This window comes from Cryptomeria japonica, chromosome 9 (genome assembly GCF_030272615.1).
Source record: "Cryptomeria japonica chromosome 9, Sugi_1.0, whole genome shotgun sequence".
Lineage (NCBI taxonomy): Eukaryota > Viridiplantae > Streptophyta > Pinopsida > Cupressales > Cupressaceae > Cryptomeria > Cryptomeria japonica.
In genome coordinates, this window is record NC_081413.1 from 679,834,581 (window position 1) to 679,858,823 (window position 24,243).

Below are 24,243 nucleotides of genomic sequence, written 5' to 3' on the forward strand. Positions count from 1 at the left end.
GATATTTTATTATGCATGTTACTCTATTTGATGATGATTTATATGCATTGATTATATGGATGATGTTATGATCTTTTCTCTTCATTATGATGATGCAATGATAAATGTTTTTGATTTTTGATTTTGATGACCTTGGATGCAACTAAAAATGATTACTAACTTAAATGATATGTCGATGAAATGATTTATATGGGAATACAAATGAATGATTATGCAATGTGTTATTCAAATGTTTTTGATTTTTACATGTAATGCTTATAATGATTATGAATCTAAGTGTAAAGATGCAACTAAATGATTGTTAATGAAATGATAATGCAAATAATAATGATGAAACACTAAATGATTAATGAAATGCACTTAATTGAATGCAAACTAATGCAATGATTGAATGCAACTAAATGAAATGGATGATGATTAAAATGTTTCTAAAAATTAATGCACCTATAATGATCAAATACAAATTGTTTTTGTTTGTCCAAGTATACTTAACCTTTTATTCGTGACCGTTGATCTGTGAATGAAATGAAATGCTTATAATGCATATGACATTGAATGCTTATAATGCAAATGAATAATGAGCTAATGAAATGATCTAACTAAAAATGATACTGCCATTCTTCATATGTTATCTTGTAACAGTGCTTGATTTCATCATTGAGCTTTAAAATGTTGTAAGAAAATACAAGCAATTTGACATAATGATTCAAGATGACCTGAGTATTTATTACATGGATTTTGATATTTCAAGTTAATACAAGCAACTTGATATAATGAATCAAGTTGACCTGAGTATTTTTGCAGAACAAACAAGGATTATCTCCTTTCATGCATGACACTGAACGTCCTCCTTGATCTTTTTCCAATCACATCCTTAGACAAGTACATACCTTAATAAAAGATAAATCATAGACAACAATCAAAGAAAATAATCATGCCCCATCATAGCTTCTCTAGTCATGGACATCCTTGAGTCGCATAAAGTACATGATTAGCAATAAAATCAAGAAATAAACACTGAATCTTGTAGTTCATTCACATGTTCTTATGGTCATTAACTGATATAATCATCTTGGATAATCCTTTATTACTTGTTGGTTGATTCTTCATTTTCTGAGTTTCACGATTCAGTTGTCATAAGATGCCTTAATCTTTGTTGCTTTGTTGCTTGTTATCTGTTTCAAAACCTTAGGTGTTTTTGGTTTTTCTAAGTTTTTTGAATGTTTTGGATTTTCAAAGATTTAAAAGATCACCTTAGCAAAAGGAATTAGGATTTTTCCCCCAACGGAAAAAAAACTTTATTATGGATGTATGAATCGATCAAGATCTAAACCATGGTGGGATACAAATGCATATATGATTGATTTTGATAAAATCTAAGACAGTGACTACGACAAGTATGTCAAAGATTGATAACTATTGGCAAGCTTCATATTTCCTGCTAATAGTTCAAAGCAATGGATGCGAAAGATAAAATGGATGAGATAGGATAGATGGAAGTGATAGATGCGATAGGATGAAGTGGATAGGTGCACAAAGCGATCTCATAGATAGAGGAACTCACTTTTTAGATAGCACTTGTTTACCAGGTTTTCACCATCTAAATTTATTGCATTTTTCCCTTTTATTCTTCTTTTTTTAAAAACTGTTTTATGCCTTTTAAGGGATTTTCTGATTTTTTACTAATTTCTTCAGGATTGTATATGCTTTTTATTGATTTTTTTTCAGGACTTTATAACTCAAGCATAAAACTTCCTGAGATGGATGGAATTGATAGGTTCATCAAGCCAATCACCTTCAGGGGTAGATAACTTGTATGCTCCTGAGCCATATGTTGCTACTATGACAAAAGGTCCTAGCCAATTTGGTTCAAATTTACCCTTCTTTTCTCGATCATGCTGATTTCTTGGATTCTCCCTTAGAACTATCTCCAATCTGAAAAATGCATGGCTTGATTCTGTGCGTATAACTTCTTGCCATTCTCTGTTGATATACTTTCAAATGATTTGTTGCATTTTGGTGACGTTCTTGGATCAGTTCAAGTTCTTGGAGTATAGAGACTCATTGTTCTTCCTCTCATACAAGACCTTTCAAGGAAACCCATAGATAAGGTATCTCCACTTCTATGGATAAGATGGCTTCTGATCCATAGACTAAGCAATATGGAGTTGCCCCCATTGGTGTGCGGATGCTGGTTCGGTATGCCCAATGAGCAGGATTTAGCTGAATGTGCTAGTCTTTTCCAGCTTCATTGACTATTTTCTTCAATATTTTCAAGATAGTTTTGTTTGATACCTCAACTTGACCATTTCCTTATGGATAATACGGAGTAGAAAACCTATGTTGGATATGAAATTGCTCACATTGTTCCTTCACATATTGATTCTTAAATAGTCTTCCATTATCAGTGATAATGGTCATAGGAACTCCATAGAGACAGATTATATAATTCAAGATGAATCATGATATTTGTTTTCGTGTCACTTTTGTCAGAGGTACTGCTTCAATCTATTTAGTGAAATATTCAGTAGCAGTCAGAATGAACATATGTCCATTAGAAGATGAAGGATTTATCTTTCCTACCAAATCAAGGCCCCATTGAGAAAATGGCCATGATCTGGCCATAGGATACAATTCTTGTGCTGGTGCATGAATGATATTCCCATGGATCTGACATTGTTTGCATTTTTTGGCATATGTGAATGAATCTCTCTCCATAGTAGGCCAATAGTAACCCATACGAAGAAGTTTCTTATCTAGTGTTAAGCCACTTGAGTGTGTGCCACAAATACCTGTGTGAACTTCCTTAAGAACTTTCTCAAATTCTTCTTGTTCAAGACATCTCAATAAATTACCATCTAGACTTCGCCTATATAAGGTACATCAGTAATAATAGTATAGCGAGATGAATGACGGATAAAATTTCTTCTTTGATTGTGAGATAGGTCAGGAGGAAGGATATTCTCTTTTAAGTATTGATAGGTTTGGTCGTATAAGGATTGACTGATCCCTGATATATGACAAATCCTGTAGGTATGCTAGGATTGAATGGTAGGGGTTAACATATCTTCTATTAGTAACTCATAATGCTATTGATTCTCTCGATTCTACAAGAGAGATGGTATTGTAGCCATTGAATCTGCTACTTTATTCTCATTTCTTGGGATTTGAGTAAATGATATTTCTGCAAAGTGTTCTTTAAACTCTTCTACCAACTATTTGGAGGGAATGAACTTGTCATGATAATCATCATTTATTTGGTTGATGATAAGCTGTGAATCACCATAAACATGTAATTCCTTGATGTTCCATTCAATAGCCATTTTGAGCCCAATAGTCAGTGCTTCATATTCTGTAGTATTGTTTGTGCATGGAAACCACAGTCTATATGATTTTGGAATTGTATGTCCCTGAGGTGTGATGAATAAAATTCCTATGCCTGATCCATATTGTGTATAAGAACCATCAAAGTACAATTCCCAAAATTTTGTACTTACTATCAGAATGTCTACCTCGAGAAATTCAATGTGCAATGGTATGTTATTTTGTAAAGGAGCTTCAACTAATTGATCAGCAATGACATGTCCTTTGATAGCTTTTCGATCAACAACTCTATATTAAATTCACTCAGTATCATAACCCATTTGGCTAATCTGCCTGTCAAAGTTGACTGGTTCAACAAATACTTTAGTGGATCTATCTTTTCTATTAGCTTCACAAAATGAGTTAGCAATGTCACAACTTTTGAGTTGCAAATACAATTGCTAGACATGTCTTCTTTGTTGATGTATAGTTTAGTTCATAACCGACAAGTGTTCTACTGATGTAATACACTTCTCTTTCTTTTCCTTCTTCATCATGTTGAGATAGGAGAGCATCTGATGATACGTTTGTCACCGAGATATAGAGAAACAATGGTTTCTCTTTGATTGGTGATACCAGTACTAGAGGATTCATGAGATATTCTTTGATTTGCATAAAAGCTTCTTCACATTTCTGATCCCATTTGAATGGAACATTCTTATGTAAAAGATGAGTGAATGGATGACATCTATCTGCTAATTGAGAGACAAATCTTCTGATTGATTGCAATTTTCCTTGTAAAGATCACAATTGACTTATTTTCTTAGGTGACTCCATCTCCATGATGGCTTTTACCTTTTCAGGATCTAGTTCAATTCCATGGGCTGATATAATGTACCCAAGAATTTTTCTAGAGGTTACTCCAAATGCACATTTCTTTGGATTTAATCTCAACTGATATATTTCCAGCCTATCAAAGATCTTTCTTAAGATGTTCAAATTTTCTTGTCTTGTGTGAGATTTTTCAAGTATATCATCTACATAATCTTCCATAAATGTATGCATCATATCATGGAAAATTGTCAGCATAGCCCTTTTATAAGTCGCTCCTGCATTCTTAATCCCAAATGACATAACATTCCAGCAATAAGTACCCCATGCACAGGTGAATGTTGTCTTTTCTTGATCTTCAAGGGCGATTCTTATTTGATTGTATCATGAGAAGCCATCCATTAATGAAAACACCTCATGCCCTGTTGATAAGTCCACAAATATATCAATGTTGGGTAGTGGGGAATCATCTTTGGGACATGCTTTATTCAAATCTCTGAAATCAGTGTAGACTCTTATGCTTTTATCTAGCTTTGACATTGGTACAATGCTTGAAACCCATTCTGGATAGGCAATAGGTCTTATGAAACCCACATCTAATAGTTTCTTTAGCTCGACTTTTACAAGAAGAGCAATGTGTGGATGCATCTTCCTTAACTTTTGCTTAACTGGTTTTGCTTTTAAATCCATATTGAGATGATGCATTATAAGATCTGGATTAAGTCCTGACATGTCAACATAGGACCAAGCAAAATTTATTTGTCTTTATTTGAAGAATTATATGTATCCTTTCCTCTCTTTATTTGATAATGAGGCAGAAAAATGAAGTATCTTGGGATCCTTTGATGTTCCAATGTTTATTTCTTTTGTTGGTTCTATTAAAATAGAAGATCTCTCCTGAAAATACGTAGGGAGGATGTCAAACTTTCCATCTTTTGGTGCCTCCAAGAGGTTTTCATCATTAGACACGTCCTTTATTTTCCCTTTTGATTGATCTAGTGTTGCCATGAAATGGTTTTCAATGGTAGGTCTCTTTCCTTGTTTTATTCCAATTTTACAACTGGAAAGTTTGGCATTCTCCTGACTACAAGAAACGTTACTTCATTCCGCAATAGAAGATATCTTAGGTGTTATGGGTTCGACAACATTAAGATACACAACTAAGTCATGATCATTGGAAAAGATATCTAATTCAGGGTTTTCTAGATTATCCTAATCAATTAATTCAAGATGAAGAAGAGGTAAGTCATAATCATTGTCATCATTAGGTGCTTCAAAGTTCATGACATAATGGTCATAATTTGGCGTAGAGTAGGTAATGTCATAGATAGAATGATCTTGAGGATTATCTCTCCCAAGTATTCTCCAATTAGTTCTAACAAAATTACTATTAGTATTTTGTGGTTCAAACTCAAATGGATCTTCATCTGACGTTTTCTCCTTAAATGAATGGATTATATCAACACACACATCTTTAGTACTGTAAGTTCCTTCTTGATTATTCTCAATAAATTCATTTGCATTTTGAAGTTGACATACTAGTGCACAGGATATAGAGAATTCTTTTGCTAAATGTTGTCTTCTTTCAAACTCTACTTCTTCTAGACTAATATTCAATTCTACTTGACTATCTCTCAGTTCTTCTATGGTTTTGCCATACCTTGGTACATCTTTCTCTTTATTTGATAAAAATAATTTATTTCCAGATGCTTGATCTATATGTGTTTTTTCTTCTTGTGGCATTATTGTCTTTGTCATCCCCTTTCTTTTGTTGTCTTGTATATGCCTCTTTTCTCTGGATTCTGAGTTCTTCTTGTCTTCTTTCTAACTCCATCTTTTGTTTTGTAATAAATAAGTCTTCCTTTGTTATAGCTTCTTGCTCTTCATTTCTTTCTTCACTTGATATACTAGATGAGACATCTGGACCCTATTCATATTCACTTGAATCTCTCTGAACCATTGTCAAGGACTATACCACTATACCACACATGGATGTTGTATGGTGCAAAAAGTTCTCTAATTTCTACTATCTCGATTTTCACTGCTTCTGGAATATCTTGTTCAGATTTTGCACTTGCTCGTATTCCTTGAACTTGTTGACAAGATTCTTCTTTTCTTTTGATTGAAATATCTTCTTCTTGTTTCTCATGTTCTTCTTGTTTTTGCTTAGTGGCTACTATTTATGCTGCTTGATGTAGCTTTTCTTGCCATTGTTCTTCTTTAGAGACTGATTTCTTTCTCCACTTTGGTTCTTGATGATTATGTTGCTTTTGATTTGATTTTAGATATCCAAGTCCTGATTTATCTTCTTTAGATTGCGAGTGGGGACAAATAGGTTCTAAAATACCTTGATGTCGCTTACCAATTGGTCCTTTTCCTTCATATCCCATTTTTTGCATGATTTTATAACCATTGCCATATTGTTCTATGGGAATATTGATTTCTGCAACTATTGCTATAGTTTCATTTTCATCTTTGTACAACCAACCAAGAATGTCCTTGTCTTCGGTTTCTTCTTCAAGGGTTCCAGATCTAACAAATGCTCCATTTAACACATCTTTTGATTTATTTGAGGTCTTTGATTGGATATTTGTAGGCTTTCCATATGACTTAGGTGAAAGTGGAAAATTATGCAAATAATATTTCCCCATTCCTTCATCATTCAATTTGAGCTTTTTCTCAAAGGTTTCCCATAACTTTTTTTGAATTTATTTGATAGGATATACTGATTCTCTGTTATGTGGAACTCTTGTATCTTGTATTGGCTTTAGATTATTGCAATATTGGCTAGAGTTTGCAATTATAGTGACCTCTTGTCCTTCATGAGGAAATTTTACACATTGATGATATGTATAAGGAACTGCTTGCACGGTGTGAATCCACGGTCTTCCCACAAGAATGTTGTAAGAGAGGTTCAAATCTAAAACCTAACATAATGTATTCTTTTACACAGGTCCTATTTTGATTGGCAACACCACAGTTCCTTTAGAAGAACACTCTGCTTCATCATAAGCTTTAATAGTTATTTTGTTCTTTTGATCTACTGCATTTTCTGAATATCCCAAAGCTTTTATTAAACTTAATGCACAAATGTTTAAGCTTGCTCCACCATCTATGAGTACACGTTTGAAATGAGTTTTATTAATGGTGACTTCAACATGTAAAGGAGTATTATGAGGATGTTGCAAGGACGCATCATCATTTTCAGAAAATGATAAGCAATGAGGGGCTACAAGGTGTCCCACCATGTTTTGGAACTGATCTACATCCAAGTCTTTTGGAACTGTTGTTTCCACTAAATCTTTTTCCAAAATTTCCTAATGCATAGGTGAAACTTTGAGAAGTTCCAAAATTGATATTTGAGCGGGTATTCTTTATAATAGCTCTACTAGATTGTATTGTTGTGAAGTGGATGTTGAGTCTTTTATTATACCCGGAAAGGTGACCTTTGCTTTGCTTCTCGTAATGACATTGATTGGCCATGAAGGTGGATTATATTTAACAATGATGACATTTACCACATCATCATATGTATAAGTGTAGTTCACTTTGGCTTTTCCTTTGTCATATTTTAATTGGGATGGTTCACCTTTGTCATAATTCGGGAGTGGAGTTTTGAAAGCTAGGTGTGATTTGTTTGTCTTATGGCTATAGACTGTGATAGTTCCATTATCGATTAGATCCTGGATAAGGTGTTTCAATCTCTGACAATCATTTGTTTGGTGTCCTTTATTTCAATGGTAATTACAAAAATGATTGTCATTCCACCAATTAGGCTTGACTGGTGTTTCATAACTTCTTGCTTCTAGTAAAACAATCAGTTTGTTTGCAAGAAGAGTTTTTAAAGCCGATTCTAATGGCTCTCCAATTCTTGTGAATTTCCTGCAAGGATTGGAGAAGAAAGACTTGGCTTTATTGCTTTCTTGATTGTTATTGTTTGGGATTTGACTTGATATATTAAAAATCAGTTCTTTTTTCGTAGAACTATTATCATCATTTCCTTTATTGATGACATTCCTATTCTTTGACTAGAATTTGGGTTTGTCATTGTCATTGTTGTTTTTGTTGTTGTAAGAATTATTGTAAAGTTTTAGCTCTCCTTTCTTTACCATCACATCTTCTATTTTCAGACCATTCTCAATCATCTCGGCGAAGGAGGGAGGACATTGCATTTCTAGTTGATAACTCATTTCACTGATAAGATTATCAATGAATATTTCCATCTTTTCTTGATCAGGTACATCTCTTGGATATCCGTTTCCATCGCTGCAAGATCATAAAAGATTCACCATTCTTTTGTTTAACATTGCATAAATCCAACATTGTTATCTCATTCCTTACATTGTAGGAATATTGTGAAATAAATCTATTCATGAGTTCTTCAAAAGATTTGATTCCGGATGGTAATCTTGAAAACCATTTCATTGATTGCCCATTTAAACTCCTAGGGAAAAGACGCATCAGGTAAGTTTCGTCATGCACAAATTCCATACTCATAGTTAAAAACTCCCTAATGTGATCTTGATGATCAAATTTTCCATCGTATTTGTCATATTTAGGGATCTTGCAATGCTGTGGAAATGGTGCCATATTCAAATTTTTATCAAAAGGATATGGGCATATATCTTCTAATGAATAATTCTTGGAGCTTGTTCCATTTTTCATATCTTGTATCTCTTGTTGTAGATTTTGCATTTGTTGAGTGAGGTTTAACAACAGATTATCTATATAGTTTCTCCTTATTTCTTCATAATTTCTTTTATCACTATGCTCTTTTCTTGTGTCATCCTGTTCTTTTCTTGTCTCTTCATGACTTTCTTTGTTTACATCTTCGTTATTTGGATCATCTGCGTTTTGCTTGTTACTTGTCTCCACATCTTGTTTTAAACTCTCTATGTTAAAGTCTTGTGACAATTTAGCTCTTGATTTTGCCAACATCAAAAGATATTTCTCTTTTTATTTTGCCAATAATTTTTCCATTAGTCTATCAAATTTGAAATCTTTCTCAAGGTCCCTAATGGTGCTATTGACTGCTTCTTCAACAACATCGGTATACCCAAAAGTTTGGAATATCGGATTATCTTCTTCCTCCATTTGTTTTTGTTGTTTTCTAAGTTGTTCGTATTGAGCTCTAGTCCAAACTGGCATGTGATTGTTTCAAAATTTTTGAAGTTTCCAAAGGACAACTCAATAAGTGATTATTGATTAAAAAAGATATGTTTGTTGATTTTACCACTATTGTTTGTTCAATGTGATAAAGCGTCTCTTTGTTAAAAAGTACGTCCTTACAAAATTTCTCCATCAAACTCTGTCCCACAGCCACGTAAATAGTGACGAAAACAGTGTAGGAATGTCCTATGTTTTAATAGATCTTGCGGTTGATATACAAGAATCTTATTCTTTTCTGGGTAGCTTTATAACTGGGTTTTCTTTTCTTAAGGTGATACTTAAAAGTCATATAAGCATCTGATAGTTTACAAGTTTGTTTGATTCCAATGTTGGTGCAATTCTGATTTTGATATGACCTAGGTTCAAAATAGGAAAGATATATCCAAGATAATGAACACAAGATAAATTGATCAAGCTTCGTGATAGAGGATTTGATATATCCTGATGAGAGACTTGACAATGATGTTGATTTTTTTTTTGCACTTAAAATGTTTGATTCAATAGCTTGTTGAATGTTTATGCTTATGGAAACCTTTTAGGAATAGCCTGTTGGATTAGTGACCCAGTTGTTGAACTAGTTTGAAAATGTGTGATAGTTTAGAGACAAATCTACTCAAGAAGTGTTTTGATACTGATGTTGAAATTTTGGTTTGATATGCTTTTTAGATGTGAAAAATCTTTTGTGCTAACTCTTGTGGCAAAGAGTGTTAACTTATGGGATAAAAACACTGTTTTATTGTTTGAAAGCGCTATTTTGATTATGTTTCAAGGATTCTTCTCAAATCCTTCAACAAGTTGTTGGATTTTCGCTCATTTTTTAGATGATTTTGTCAAAATTTTGACCATTTTAAACATGTCATAGACATATAAGACACAATGTTTTTGAAAAAAAAAAACGCACAAGCAAGTACAAATCCTATGGCAGGCTGAGACAATAATTGTTGAATCTCATATGGGGTTTCCCTCGAGGCTACACTATTCAAAGCTGATATTTAGATACTTGACCCCACTGGCTCCACCCTTGGCACTCAGTTCTCCGGGGCAACCAAGCACCAGTTTCCATGAAAACTCCCCATGGCAAAATTTATATCTCTACTAAGAACTGTATGTGTGTGAGCCGCTTTAGAGGTCCAACCTCCTGTGCCAACAACTAGAAGTATTTTGACAACTAGTACAAGTGGTTTTTAGAAAATGCTTCCAATCATGTGGCCATACATGCGACACTTTTAGCTCTGTAAATACAAAAGTTTCCCAGCCTATAGAGTTTACACTCCATAGGGTTTATGGGGAAACACAATGTCGGTATGAACTTATTAGCACATGTTGCTTGTGACTTTCACCACAAACACAATTTATTTAGAGTGGATTGGAAGGACTCGGTATTAGCCCGTTTCCACTTTAGGTCGTTCCCCTCTCACTGTCCCCCTCAAGGCAGCTTGGGAAGGCAGGTCCTCTAAAGGTTATACATAAAAGAAAGTAGGTCTAGTTTTCTAATCACCATATGATGGTGAGAGCATACTTACCTACTACTTCATCAAGCACAGAAAACACAAGTCCATTTTAGCTTTTGTAAATCTATGTGCAACTATTTTTAAAAAGTCACTCAAAAATGCAAGTTGCATGCCGTTAATTTATCCCCCTTAGTTAAGCTAAATGAGCATGACATGATGTGTTACTTTCCAAAATAGAACTCTTAATTAACTAGGTGAGGAAATGCATGAAATTTGTTTTAAAAATAACCCTGCACATGCATGTCAGTAGTTTGAAAAATCTAAGTTCTTGGACATTCGGACCTACAAGGAAATTCTGTCAGTTGCAAATAAAAGTGATATCCTAACAAATGCGTTGTCTTTCACCTCAAAAGCGCTAACCTAAAGGACAAAAGCACTAACCTGAAACACAAAAACACTGCTCTGCGGACTAAGAAGTGAGAATTCTCTGACAAAAGCATTAACCAAACTAACAAATGGGTGAACCTGAAGGACAAAAGCGTTGTTCTAAAGATTAAATGCATTGATTTATAGAAAAAAACGCTAACCTAAATGACAAATGCGCTAACCTAAAGGACAAAAGCACCAACCTATCAAATAAAAGTGTTGTCAGAACTCACACAGGCATGAATCTGTATTACAAATGCGTTAAATTTTCTTTTTACAAGAATTAGATAGGATATTAGAAAGAACATGCGAGGCTCTGAGCCCCACGGTGGGTGCCAAAATGTGTCGACTTGAATTTCATCATCAGAATACTACCTGCAACATGTTAGTTTCACAAAATACAAAGGAAATGCTACAGGAAATCCAAACTCAACCAATGAAACTACATGAATTTGATATTAAAATAAAAACACTATTATTACCTTCATGATTTATGTCTCATTGTGTCCTAACTCCACTATTCTTGATTACAGATGGTGTGCTCTCAGACAAGCACTGATAGCTTCCAAGATGGCATATGAAGAATGGACTGATAACTGATAGTTAACTGATGATATAATATGCAATGCTAAATGGTTATGCTAAATGATTATGTTAAATGATTATGCTATTTGCTTCAAGATTAAAACTCCTGGATGCATAAGTTTTCACAAATGATTAGCTTTGAAAAACCACTTGAAGACTAACTTGAAGACTAACTCTCTCTCAACTCAAACTCCTAATTTTATAGACCTTGAGAGGATAAGATGATGTGTTCTGGATCAACAGTCATGATCAGATCTATGGATTTGGATGGTTGTGAGAAAAGGCGAAGGTTGAGAGAAAGGGAGAAGGAGAAGACAAGTATCACTCATCACACCTTGACTGGGTTGCTAACTGAGGGAATTTGGGAATGGTTGGAGAAGATTTAGGCATGAGAGGACAAGTGGACTAAAGTCCTTCCTAAGATGTAGGGATGTTGGAGAGAATTTAGAAGAAGGTTATGAAATATGTGTACGTACACAATATTTCATTAAATTTGGAGGTTGAAGATAAGTGGCTAATAAATGTTTTATTTATTTTATTTTGTTGAATTAATTTAGCCACATGATGAATGAGTTGGCAAAGGAAAGATGCAGTGGAGATGGAAGGATGAGTTGGATTAAGGATTAAATAATTTAGTATTTGGGACTATAGGATAGAAGAATAAGCATTAGATATTAGATATTCAAATGATTGAAGGAAATAATTAAATATTTAGATATTCAATTAATCGATTAGAAGAATGATTAATTATTAGATATTTAATTAATTAGAGGAATATGATAGATGAATTAATTAATAAAATATTTCAATTAAATTAATTAATAGAAAGACATAAAATGAATTAAATAAATTAATCTTTTCAAATTAACTATTTAATAGAAGAATAAATTTTAAATAAATATAAAATATTTATTTAATCGCTCATAGCCATTTTTATGTGTATACAGTATCTAGAGATACTTTGGTTGGAAAACTTTCAGCATTTGAGCTTGAAGAATTTGGTGTCATTGCTACAATCAAGACTGATATTGCCTTCAAAGCATCATCATCATCATCATCATCATCTGATAAATCTGATTGGAAAACACTTTATGCAAAGGAACTTGAAGATATCAGGAGAGAGAATGAAGAACTTGAAGAACTTGAAGCCCTATTTGCAAGGAAGATTCCTAAAGGTCCAGTAGGAAGTAAGTATGAAGGTAAAGCACCTTTCAAATATTTTAATTGCAATAAAGTTGGTCATATGGCGTCTAGGTGTCCTAATAGACATGCACGACTAAGAGATGAAGCAAAAAGAACATATAAACCTAACCCTGGATATCAGAGATATAGATTTAAGAAAAATAGAGATAAGTCATGTTACTATGCAGATGAAGGTGTTACAGATGATTTAAATGAAGATCCAACAGATAGTGGATGGGCATTTGTTGCAATTAAAGAAGATCAACCAACACTTATTGTCAAACCGATAGAACAAGCATTGGCAGAAAAAAATGAAGAAAAGGATGAATGGATCATTGATAGTGGTTGCTCACATCATAAGACTGGTGATAAAAGAAAATTCTTATCTTTTCGAGAATGTCATGGAGGTCTAGTAAGATTTAGAGATGACAAAGCTTGTTCAATCAAAGGAAGAGGTACTATATCTTTGGATGGTAAGCACAATACTGACAATGTTTATTATATTGAAGGATTAAAGCATAATCTTTTGAGTGTTGGTCAGTTAGTGAAAAAAGGATTTTAGTTACAATTTAAGAATGGAAAATGCAAAATCATGAACAAAACTGGATTGGAGATTGCAATCAATAAATAGACTAAAGGTAACATCTTTCATTTCAATACCAGTGATAAGACATGTTTGATTGCACACATTGATGAAAGTTGGTTATGGCATAAAAGACTCTGTCATGTGAATTTTGATTGCATTGTAAAGATCAGTTCAACTAAGGCAGTAAGGGATCTACCTAAGACTGTGAAACCTCATAATCTAGTATGTAAGGAATGTCAAATGGGAAAGCAATTTAGAACAACATTTAAGAGCATTTACGAGAAATCCAATAATATTCTTGATCTAATCCATATTGATTTATGTGGTCCAGTAAGGACAAGGAGTCCTCAGGGTGATAGATACTTTATGCTTATAATTGATGATTATTCTAGAATGTGTTGGGTTACTTTTCTCAGGGAGAAATTAGAAGCTTTTGAAAGATTCAAGATATAAAAGGCAATGGTAGAGAATGAATCTGGAAAGAAAATCAAATGTTTGAGATCTGATCAAGGAGGATAATTTACATCTAGGGAATTTAATGCATTCTGTGAGGAGAATGAAATCAAAAGACAACTATAAGAACCCCAGACACCTTAGCATAATGGAGTTGTGGAAAGGAAGAATATAACTATACGGGATGCAACAAGAACCATGATGATGGAAGCAAATCTACCTCATGTGTACTGGAGAGAAGCAGTGAATACAACAATTTATACTTTCAACAGAGTTCACATCAAAGGTGAAACCGGTAAAACCCCTTATGAACTATGATTTGGTCATACTCCTACTCTTAAATACTTCAGAATATTTGGAAGCAAATGCTATATTAGGAGAGATGAGTCTATTGGCAAATTTGATCCTAGAAGTGATGAAGGAATATTTCTTGGTTATTCAACTACAAGCAAGGCATATAGATGTTATAATAAAAGATTGCAGAAAATCATTGAAAGTACTAATGTGAAGATAGATAATCATTTTAGAGGAGATTGAAGGTTTGTAGGTTCTGAACCAACAGTTGAAATGATTATAAATGAACCGGAACATAATGAAGAATCAGTCACACCGACATCATTAGAAAACTCAACTGTGATTGAAGAACAACAACCTGTAAATGGAAATCAGAATAAACCCAGGTATGTAAGATTGAATCATTCAGAAAATCAGATAATTGGAAATAAGAATCAAGGCGTTATGACTAGAGGAAGACTAGCAAATGAAGAGGTATGTTTAATTTCTCAAGTTGAACCAACATAAGTTATTGAAGCATGTCAAGATAAACATTGTATAAAAGTAATGGAAGATGAATTAGAACATATTGAAAAGAACAATACTTGAACATTAGTTCCCCGACCTAAAGACGAAAATGTAATTGGAACTAAATGGGTATTTAGAAATAAACTTAATGAAGATGGTGAAGAAATAAAAAATAAAGCACGATTAGTTTGTAAAGGTTTACCCTCAGAAAGAAGGAATTGATTACAATGAAATTTTTGCACTGGTAGCCAGAATTGAAGCAATTAGACTATTTCTTGCATTTGCAGCTCATAAGAACTATAAAGTTTATCAGATGGATGTAAAATGTGCATTTTTGAATGGAGATCTTGTAGAATAAGTTTACATTGAACAACCTGATGGATTTTCATTAACAGATGATAAGGACGTGGTTTGCAGGTTAAGGAAAGATTTATATGGATTGAAGCAAAGCTCCTAGAGCTTGGTATGCTAGACTGGATAAATATATTTTAAAGTTTGGTTATACTAAAGGTAATGCTGACAATAATTTGTATTACAAAGTTACCAATGATGACATTATGGTTATTCAAGTATTTATGGATGATATCATTTTTGGAGGAGAAGAAGAATTATGTAAAGACTTTGCTAACGAGATGCAGGATGAATTTGAAATGTATATGATTGGAGAAATAAATTTTTTTCTAGGTTTGGAGATTTCTCAAATAGATAATGGTATATTCATATGTCAGACAAAATACTTGAAGGAACTTTTGAAGAAATTTGGTATGGAAAACTCCAAACCGGTAAGCACTCCTATTGGTGCACGAGCACCTAGGACTTAGGCTAGTAGTGATTTCTCAATTTTGGCTTATACAGACCGTAGCCAAGTCAGTTAGTGAATAAGGTATCTAGGAGGGTCCAAGAGTTAGTGTTTAGAGTCAATGTAGGCCTAGGTTGAGTTCATTCTTCTTAGGTTTGCATTTTGTGCATAAATAGTGGTTTGAGTAGGTAGTTGACCTTCTTGATGGTCAAAAGTGTCAAAAATTGGTATAGGAATTAGTGAGGGTTATATTAGTCTTAGACATATTTTAAAAGTCATGTTTGATGACTTAGAATAGGCCTTATAGGTTGAGAAGGCCAAAAAGTGAAAAAGTGCAAAGTTGCAAAAATTTGTCATGACAACTTTTGTCCTAATTTGATTAGCGATGGAGTTAGGGATTGTCCAATGCCCTAGATAGATTCTACACATGGGAAATGCTATAATAACCCTCTCTTTCATGTTTACCAAGGTTGGTTACTTGGTTTTGTAAGTTCAACAATATGAAACTACTCATTTTCATACTAGTTGGCAACATTTTGGCTTGTTTTGTTCATTTTTGTAAATGAAAATGGATTGAAGCCATTAATCCAACAATGGATTAAGTTTATTTGGTGTTTTATAGAGTTGTTAGTTCCATTTAAATCTTGTAGATATTTTACATTAGTGTTTTCTTGTTTTGGTTTGCACAGAGCCAGTTTTGGCTTGTATATAGCAATTTTATGTAAAATGGTTTCCCCATGAATTCCACAAGTGCTACCATCATGGAATTTTGGGACATGAAGGGAAACCACTTGTATAGTGTATATATGTAGGGACAAGTGCTGGAGATGATTTTCAATATGACTATCACCTTGTTCTAGGCGAGTCCAGGAGCAACCTGACTAGAGGAAACAAGGTGAAATTGAAGTGCAAAGTGCAGGGGTGAATGCCAAACCAACATTTAAGATTTTGGAGGGGTCCATGAAATTGGGATAGAGTTTCCAATGCAAGAAGAATCCTTGAAAAAATCATTTGATTCCCAAACACCAACTTGACCAGTCACTGCCGGTTAGAAGGCCTAGAAACCCTTCAAAAGCCTCATTTTGGGGTTAGCATATTGTATGGTGGAGTAAGGAGCCAAAACCACAAAAATAAATTGAGGATAGGTGTATCTTTTAATAAAATCCAATTTTTCTAGGGGGTCTTTTGGACTGTTTTCCTCCAAGCCCTAGAAAACCGGATTTTGGAGGCCTAATAGGGCTAATTCCTTGTAGCCCTTTTCTAGGCAAAATGGTGAAATTGATAAGGAGGGAAAATATTGAAAACCTCAGATGGAACCAAAAGGAATTAAAAACAAGGTAGTAGCCACCTCCACACCTCTGCATTAACTCACAATAGTAGGAGGTCAATTTGACAAATTGAAGCCAAGAAAGCCATAATTGAGCACATGGGAAGCATTGTAACTTGGTAGGGTTCCTAGATAAAACACTTGAAGAAAACACCTTGGAATGGTTAAGAAGAAAGCCCTAGAAGAGATTGAGAAGGAATTGGAGGTCTAGATTGCAATTAGGCCTAGAGATTTGGTGGAATTGAGCAACACCAACTTGGTGAAGTGTTGAGCAAACTAGGTGAACCCCTATCAAATTGGTATCAGAGCCTATAAGATTTGGGTTAGGTGAGTAGATGTCCTAAGTGGAATCTGTAGGAGATAATAGCATGGTGAACAATGCAAAGTTGGCAAAGAAAGTGGATGATAGGGAGCAGGAAAATAGGTTCATGAAGGAGAAGTTGCTAGAATTGGAGAGTAAGCTTGGTGAGGTAGAAACCAAGGTAGATGAAGTGTTGGTAAAGGTTGAAGGAGAAGAAGGGAAGGGTAAAGAAGTGTCAGAGATAGACAAAGTACCTAAACCTGATCCTATCCTAGAACAAGAAGCTTTCCTGAAGGCATTGAAGGCCTTAAGTGGTAAATCACTAGAAGGATTGCTATTTTTCACTAGTAAGATGGAGGCATAAGTGGTCCTAGAATGGATAGAAGGCATGGAGAATCATTTTGAATGTGAAGGCATAACTGAAGCCTAGAGAGTCAAGGTAGCCAAGTCAAGGATGAGAGGATCTTCTCTCACATGGTGGAAATTTGTGCAAGATGAGAGGAAGAAAATGGGCAAAGAACCCATCTCTTCTTGGAAAGGGATGTTAGTCAAAATCAAAGAAGTCTATCTCCCTGATGATTATGAAGTGAAAATTCATAGGAAGAGGCAAAACTTAAGACAAAAAGACCTTGATGTCAGTAGCTATATGGAGGAGTTTCACAAACTTAGCCTTAGATCTCATGTGGTGGAAGAAGAGAGTCTCCAGGTTGCTAGGTACCTAAATGGTCTACGGTGGAAAATCCAAGAAGAAATCAGTTTAATGAGCCCAAAAAAGTCCATCAAACCTATCAAATTTCCCTTAAAGTGGAGGTGAAAAGAGGACATGAATCAAGCAACAATTGGGGTAGGGGTAGAGGAAAAGACAATAGAGGCCATAGGGGAGGCTTTGGAGGAAGAAGTTCTGAACAAAAAACACAAGGAGAGTCTAAACTCACTGAGCAACAAGAGAGTGGCACTAGTAAAGGAGGATTCAATAGAGGAAGGGGGTCCAACAGTGGTTTCAGAGGAAGATCTAGTGGCCAAGGTAGAGGTTCCTCATATTTTGCAACAATGAAGTGTTACCATTGCAACCAACTTGGTCATCCAACATATAGGTGTCCAGAGAAGGGAACATCATCACATGGTAGTGAAAGAAGAGTGAACTATCTTCAAGAAGAGTCTTCAAGCAACAAGACTTCAGAGGTTGCCTTAGAGTTAGAGGTAGGTGACAACTTGATGATAAGGATAACTTTGATCAAAGAACCGGTCAGAGAAGAGCCAAGCCAAAGAAGGTCCTTATTTAGGATCAAATGAAAGATTATGGACAAAGTTTGCAAAGTAATCATCGATTCATGGTCTATAGACAACATTGTGTCAGAAGAGGTAGTGAGTAATCTCAAATTGCAAAGGATACCTCACAACAATCTTTATAGAGTCACTTGGTTGAACAAAGGCCAACATGTCCTAGTTAATGAGCAAGCATGGGTGGATTTTACCATTGGGAGGTATAAGGACAAGGTGTTATGTGATGTCGTACCCATGGATGCATGTCATCTTCTATTAGGAAGACCATGGAAATTTGATAGACAAGCTATCCATGATGGAGCCAAGAATGCATACTCATTCAAGAAAGATGGAGTCACATTCAAGATTCAGTCTATCCTTGAGGAAGGTGAAAAGAGGGCAGCAGGTCTTAATGTTCTTTTGGTGAGTGAAAAATAGTTCTTGAAGACACTTGAGGAAGGTGAAGGTATAGGGTTTGCACAAGTAATGAAGCCCAAAGATGAAGATAAGAAGGAGCAACCAAATTTGCCAATAGAGGTGCAATATTTGTTGAAGAAATTTAGAGGCATAGTAAGTGATGGATGACCAGCCACCTTACCTCCTAAAAGAACCATAAGCCATCAAATAGACTTCATTCCCAGAGAATCCTTTACTAATAAGGCAGCTTAAAAAATGATTCCCCAACAAAATGTTGAGATTGCCAAGCAAATCCAAGAGCTCTTAGACCAAGGCCTAATTAGGAAAAGCATTAGCCCTTGTGTTGTCCCTACCGTGTTAGCCCCAAAGAAAGGTGGTACTTGGAGATTGTGTATAGATTCTAGAGCCATAAATAGGATCACCATCAGATATAGGTTCCCAATTCCAAGAATAGAAGACCTAATGGATTGTCTAGGAGATGCCAAGTACTTTACCAAGATTGACCTTAAAAGTGGATATCACCAAATTAGGATTAAGGAGGGTGATGAATGGAAAACTACATTCAAGACTACAGAGGGTCTTTATGAGTGGCTTGTAATTCCATTTGGCTTATCCAATGCTCCAAGCACCTTCATGAGACTCATGAATGAGGTGATGAAGGATTTCATAGGTAAATTTGTGGTAGTATATCTAGATGATATTTTCATTTTTCATTAAGGAAAGGGCAGATCATATTAATCATTTGCAAGATGTATTACAAAGATTATATGATGAAAAGCTAACCATGAACTTGGATAAGTGTGAGCTTGTTAAGCAGTAGCTGGTTTACCTTGGGTTTGTGTTGTCTCAAGGAAACATCAAGATGGTGTTGGCATTCTTGATGATTGATGTTGTGATTGTCATTGATGGACACACACTTGTTATGAGATCACTTTTTGAATGTACGAATTATTCTCAACCGGTAATTATTCCTAACTAATATCATGTGTTAGTCTTTAGACTATCGGTGTTTTGCAGAAAATGGTTACCTGTCTCAAGCGGTATGTTGACACCAAGTGGTTTGTGGATCTCAAGCGGTACGAAGGATCAAAGTGGCAAAACACATATTTTCCATTCTTCATTTTTGCCAAACCGGTAACTGGTATTTTGCGCAAATCGGTATTTTGTATGAACCGGTAATACTCTGTGATGAGTTACCAACTGACATTTTGTGATGAGTTACCATCCACCGATTGTTCGGCGGTGCCGACACTCTGGCGGTGCTTTTTGTGTTGTGTTACCAAATATGTCTAGATTTACTGAACCCTTAGAAATTGGATTGTAATCCTATTGGACCGACATGAAAACATATTCCTTTAATAAGGACATCATGTCTAGGGTTTTAGAAGGCTGTAAGGTTCTTGAAAATAGTTGATGAGTTTTTTTTTTTATAAGTACGATCAGAGAAGAGAAGTTTAGGTCTACGAGAGAAGGCAGAGTATGAATGTGTTGAAGACTGAGGTAATGTTGGAATGGATTAAGAACGAGCTACCAAGGATCTAACCAAGCAATCTATGCTATTTGCTAGATCATTTACTTGTTGATTACTCACATCTTTGACAAGTTTGAAACCCTTAACCAGGTAGGCCCAGAAAATCCTTTGTAAATCCTCTAACAAGGTGGTTCACATCTATGTATCTAAAATACTCTAGCAAGGTAGTCTTTAATCGGACTTGTCTCCTAATAGATATTGAGATTCCTAATAGGATCTGTTCTGGTAAAGAACATTGTATGACCTTAACCGGTCTGGTTTCTATTCTGCAGATAGTTACTTGTGAGTTTCAACTCACCGTGGTTTTTCCCATTTGGGTTTCCATGTCAAATATCTTGTGTTATGGTGTTATTGCTCCTGTGGGTAAATGCCTTATTTGCTATTTGGTTTGCATGTGTGTTAACTGGTTTGTTTATTGAACTGTTTTACCAGTTTACTACTAGACTGTTTAAGAGTTTAAGTATATTGTTTTTTTGTATACTAATTCACCCCCTCCCTCTTAGTATTCATCAGATGGATCCCAGCAAGGTTAAATTAGCCTACTCCTAAGTCAGCAACAAAGGTGAGAAGCTTCCATGGACTAGCTCAGTACTATAGGAAGTTCATTAGGCAATTCAGTGCTATATGTGTACCAATGTTAGACACCATTAGAGGTTGAATAAAGGCAAAGTTTTAGTGGAGTGAACAAGAAAACAAAGGTTTTGAAACCTTGAAGGAGAAGATAGCTACTCAACTTGTGCTAGTGTTGCCTAGTTTTGAGAAACTTTTGATAGTGGAATGTGATGCAAGCAATGTTTTTGTAGGTGTTGTCCTAAGCCAAGAAGAAAGACCAGTAGTTTTCCATAGTGAGAAGCTGAGTGATGCCAAGAGGAAATACTCCTCTTATGATCTTGAGTTATATGCTTTAGTGCAGGCTTTGAGGAAGTGGAGACACTATCTCCTTCCTAAGGAAATTGTAGCCTATACAGACAACCAAGCATTGAGTTTTCTAAACTCACAAGACAAACTCAATCATAAACACATGAAATGGGTAGAGTACATGCAGGCCTACACATTCACAATTAAGCACAAGAAAGGGCAGTTAAACTGGATAGCTGATGCATTAAGTAGTAGACTTTTGATAGTCCAAGAAAAACAATTGAGGAGCATAGGTGTTGATAGTTTTAAAGGCTTGTACCTAGAGGATGAAGACTTTTCAAATGCCTATAAGGTGTGTAAGGAGTATCAAAATCACTTCCATAGTGAGTATTCTGATTTTACTTTGCAAAATGGACTATTGTTTAGAGGTGGGCAACTTTGTGTGCCTAGAGGCTCAATGAGAGAAAATCCCATTCAAGAGAAGCATAATGGCAGCCTTAGTGGACATTTTGGAGTCAATAAGACTCAAGAGTTGGTCCAGAGTTACTACTATTGGGCAAGGATGAATCAAGATGTGAAAAAGTATGTGGAGACTTGCATAGTTTTCCAAAAGGCCAAAGGTACTTCTTCAAATACCGGTTTATACCAACCTCTTCCCATACCAAGTAGACCTTGGGAATACATTAGTATGTACTTTGTAGTAGGTTTACCAAGGACAAAGTAGGGACATGACAACATTTATGTCATTATGGACAGATTTAGCAAAATGGCTCACTTTGTGCCTTGCAAGACTACTCATGATGCATGCCAAATAGCTCATTTGTTTTTCAAAGAGGTAGTGAGGATACATGGTTTACCCATGAGCATTGTTTCAGACAGGGACTCAAAGTTCATGAGTCATTTTTGGAAGACACTCTGGCAAAAGCTTGGCACCAACCTCTCTTTTGGATTGGCCTACCATCCTCAAATAGATGGGCAAACTGAAGTGGTGAATAGAATCTTGGGAAACTTATTGAGGTGCCTTACCAAATAATATGGCCATACATGGGATCAAGTAATCTCACTAGCTGAATATACATATAATGACACCATGAATAGGACTACTGGTAAGAGCCCTTTTGAAGTGGTCTATGGTGTGCACCCAAGAGGTATTTTGGAGTTGAGAGACTTAGGAAGTGCAGCAACAAGAAGTGGATATGCAGAAGACTTTTCTCAATCAATGAAGGAGGTACATGAATCAGTCAAGCAAGCATTGATGGAGAACACAAGCAAAATCAAACAAAAAGTTGATGAAAGAAGGAAGAACCTCCAATTTCAAGTGGGAGATCTTGTCATGGAGCACCTAAACAACAAGGCTACAACAAGGAGTTCCTAACAAGTTGCAAATAAGAAGGATAGGTCCATGTGCTATTCTATCCAAGTATGGCGAAAATGCATACAAGGTGGATCTACCTAGTGACATAGGATTGTCACTAGTTTTCAACATAGCAGAATTAGTTGCATAAAAGGGACCAATTCAAGGTTCAGATTGTAGTCACTCAGAGGTATCAAATGATGTGAACAACCTTCAATTACCAGCCAAACCAAATCCAAAGGTCGAGAAGGTGTTGAGTTCAAGGATCACCAAGAAGACAAGGCATCAAGCCTATTGGGAGCACCTAATCAAATTGCAGGGTATGGATGATTCTAAAACTACATGGGTGCTTGAGATAGAGTTTAAGAAGTTAGGAATTGATCTGAATCCGATTCCCAAGGAGGTGACATGATTTTCTTTTGTTTGGGAGAATGGTGCAGGAGCACCTAAGACTTAGGCTAGTAGTGATTTCCCAATTTTGGCTTGTACTGAACCTAGCCAAGTCAGTTAGTGAATAAGGACTCTAGGAGGGTCCAAGAGTTAGTGTTTAGAGTCAATGTAGGCCTAGGTTGAGTTCATTCTTCTTAGGTTTGCATTTTGTGCACAAATAGTGGTTTGAGTAGGTAGTTGACCTTCTTGATGGTCAAAAGTGTCAAAAATTGGTATAGGCATTAGTGAGGGTTAAATTAGTCTTAGAAATAATTTAAAAGTCATGTTTGATGACTTAGAATAGGCCTCATAGGTTGACAAGGCCAAAAAGTGAAAAAGTGCAAAGTTGCAAAAAGTTGTTATGACGACTTTTGAAAGTTGTCATGACAACTTTTGTCCTAATTTGATTAGCGATGGAGTTAGGGATTGTCCTATTGTTCTCAAATTTTGATTCCCCTCTTATCCCCTATAAGAAAAATAATAACTCTATTTGCAAATGAAGAGATCAAGGAAAAAAGAACCTTAGAGCAACATATGACAAGGTTTCAAGAATCTTCTACACTTTGAACTTATCCAAAGTTCAGGGAGGGTATACCTTCTGTGAATAATATCACACTTTTAAACGAGATCCATAGTAAACCAGTGTTCAAAAATGAGTGAATTTTATCACCTCAACATAAACTGAAATAATAAAGGAAAGCTTATGCTCATTTTCAGTATTGATCCTCAAGAGATGTAGAAAGAAAACTACAACTGATACCAGTGCCTTATCTAGGCTATAGAGTCATCTAAATTAAGCAAGAATTTCACAATTAAACATCCCCATACATCTCACCACTTTGGCTTCTATTAACCCTATACATGCCTGACATATATAAGAGTTCTTTCTTGTTTAAACTAAATAGTGTTTATCAAATTCAAAGCTTCAAACAAATAACCTACTGATAGAGATATTTCATGCGTATTTAATTCCTCTCCTGAAGAGAAAAGCTGAGAAACATATCCATAGAGATTGCATTAAAATCCATGTTCAGTTGAATAACCCTAGATTACTCAAATGAAACTAGTAAATTATTGAAAGCACACCAGAAGACAACACAAGTTTTAGGCTCAAAAGTTTCTGATCTGTATATTGATATTCATTTTTGAAAAGTCTTACAAAACTCAAGATATTCTC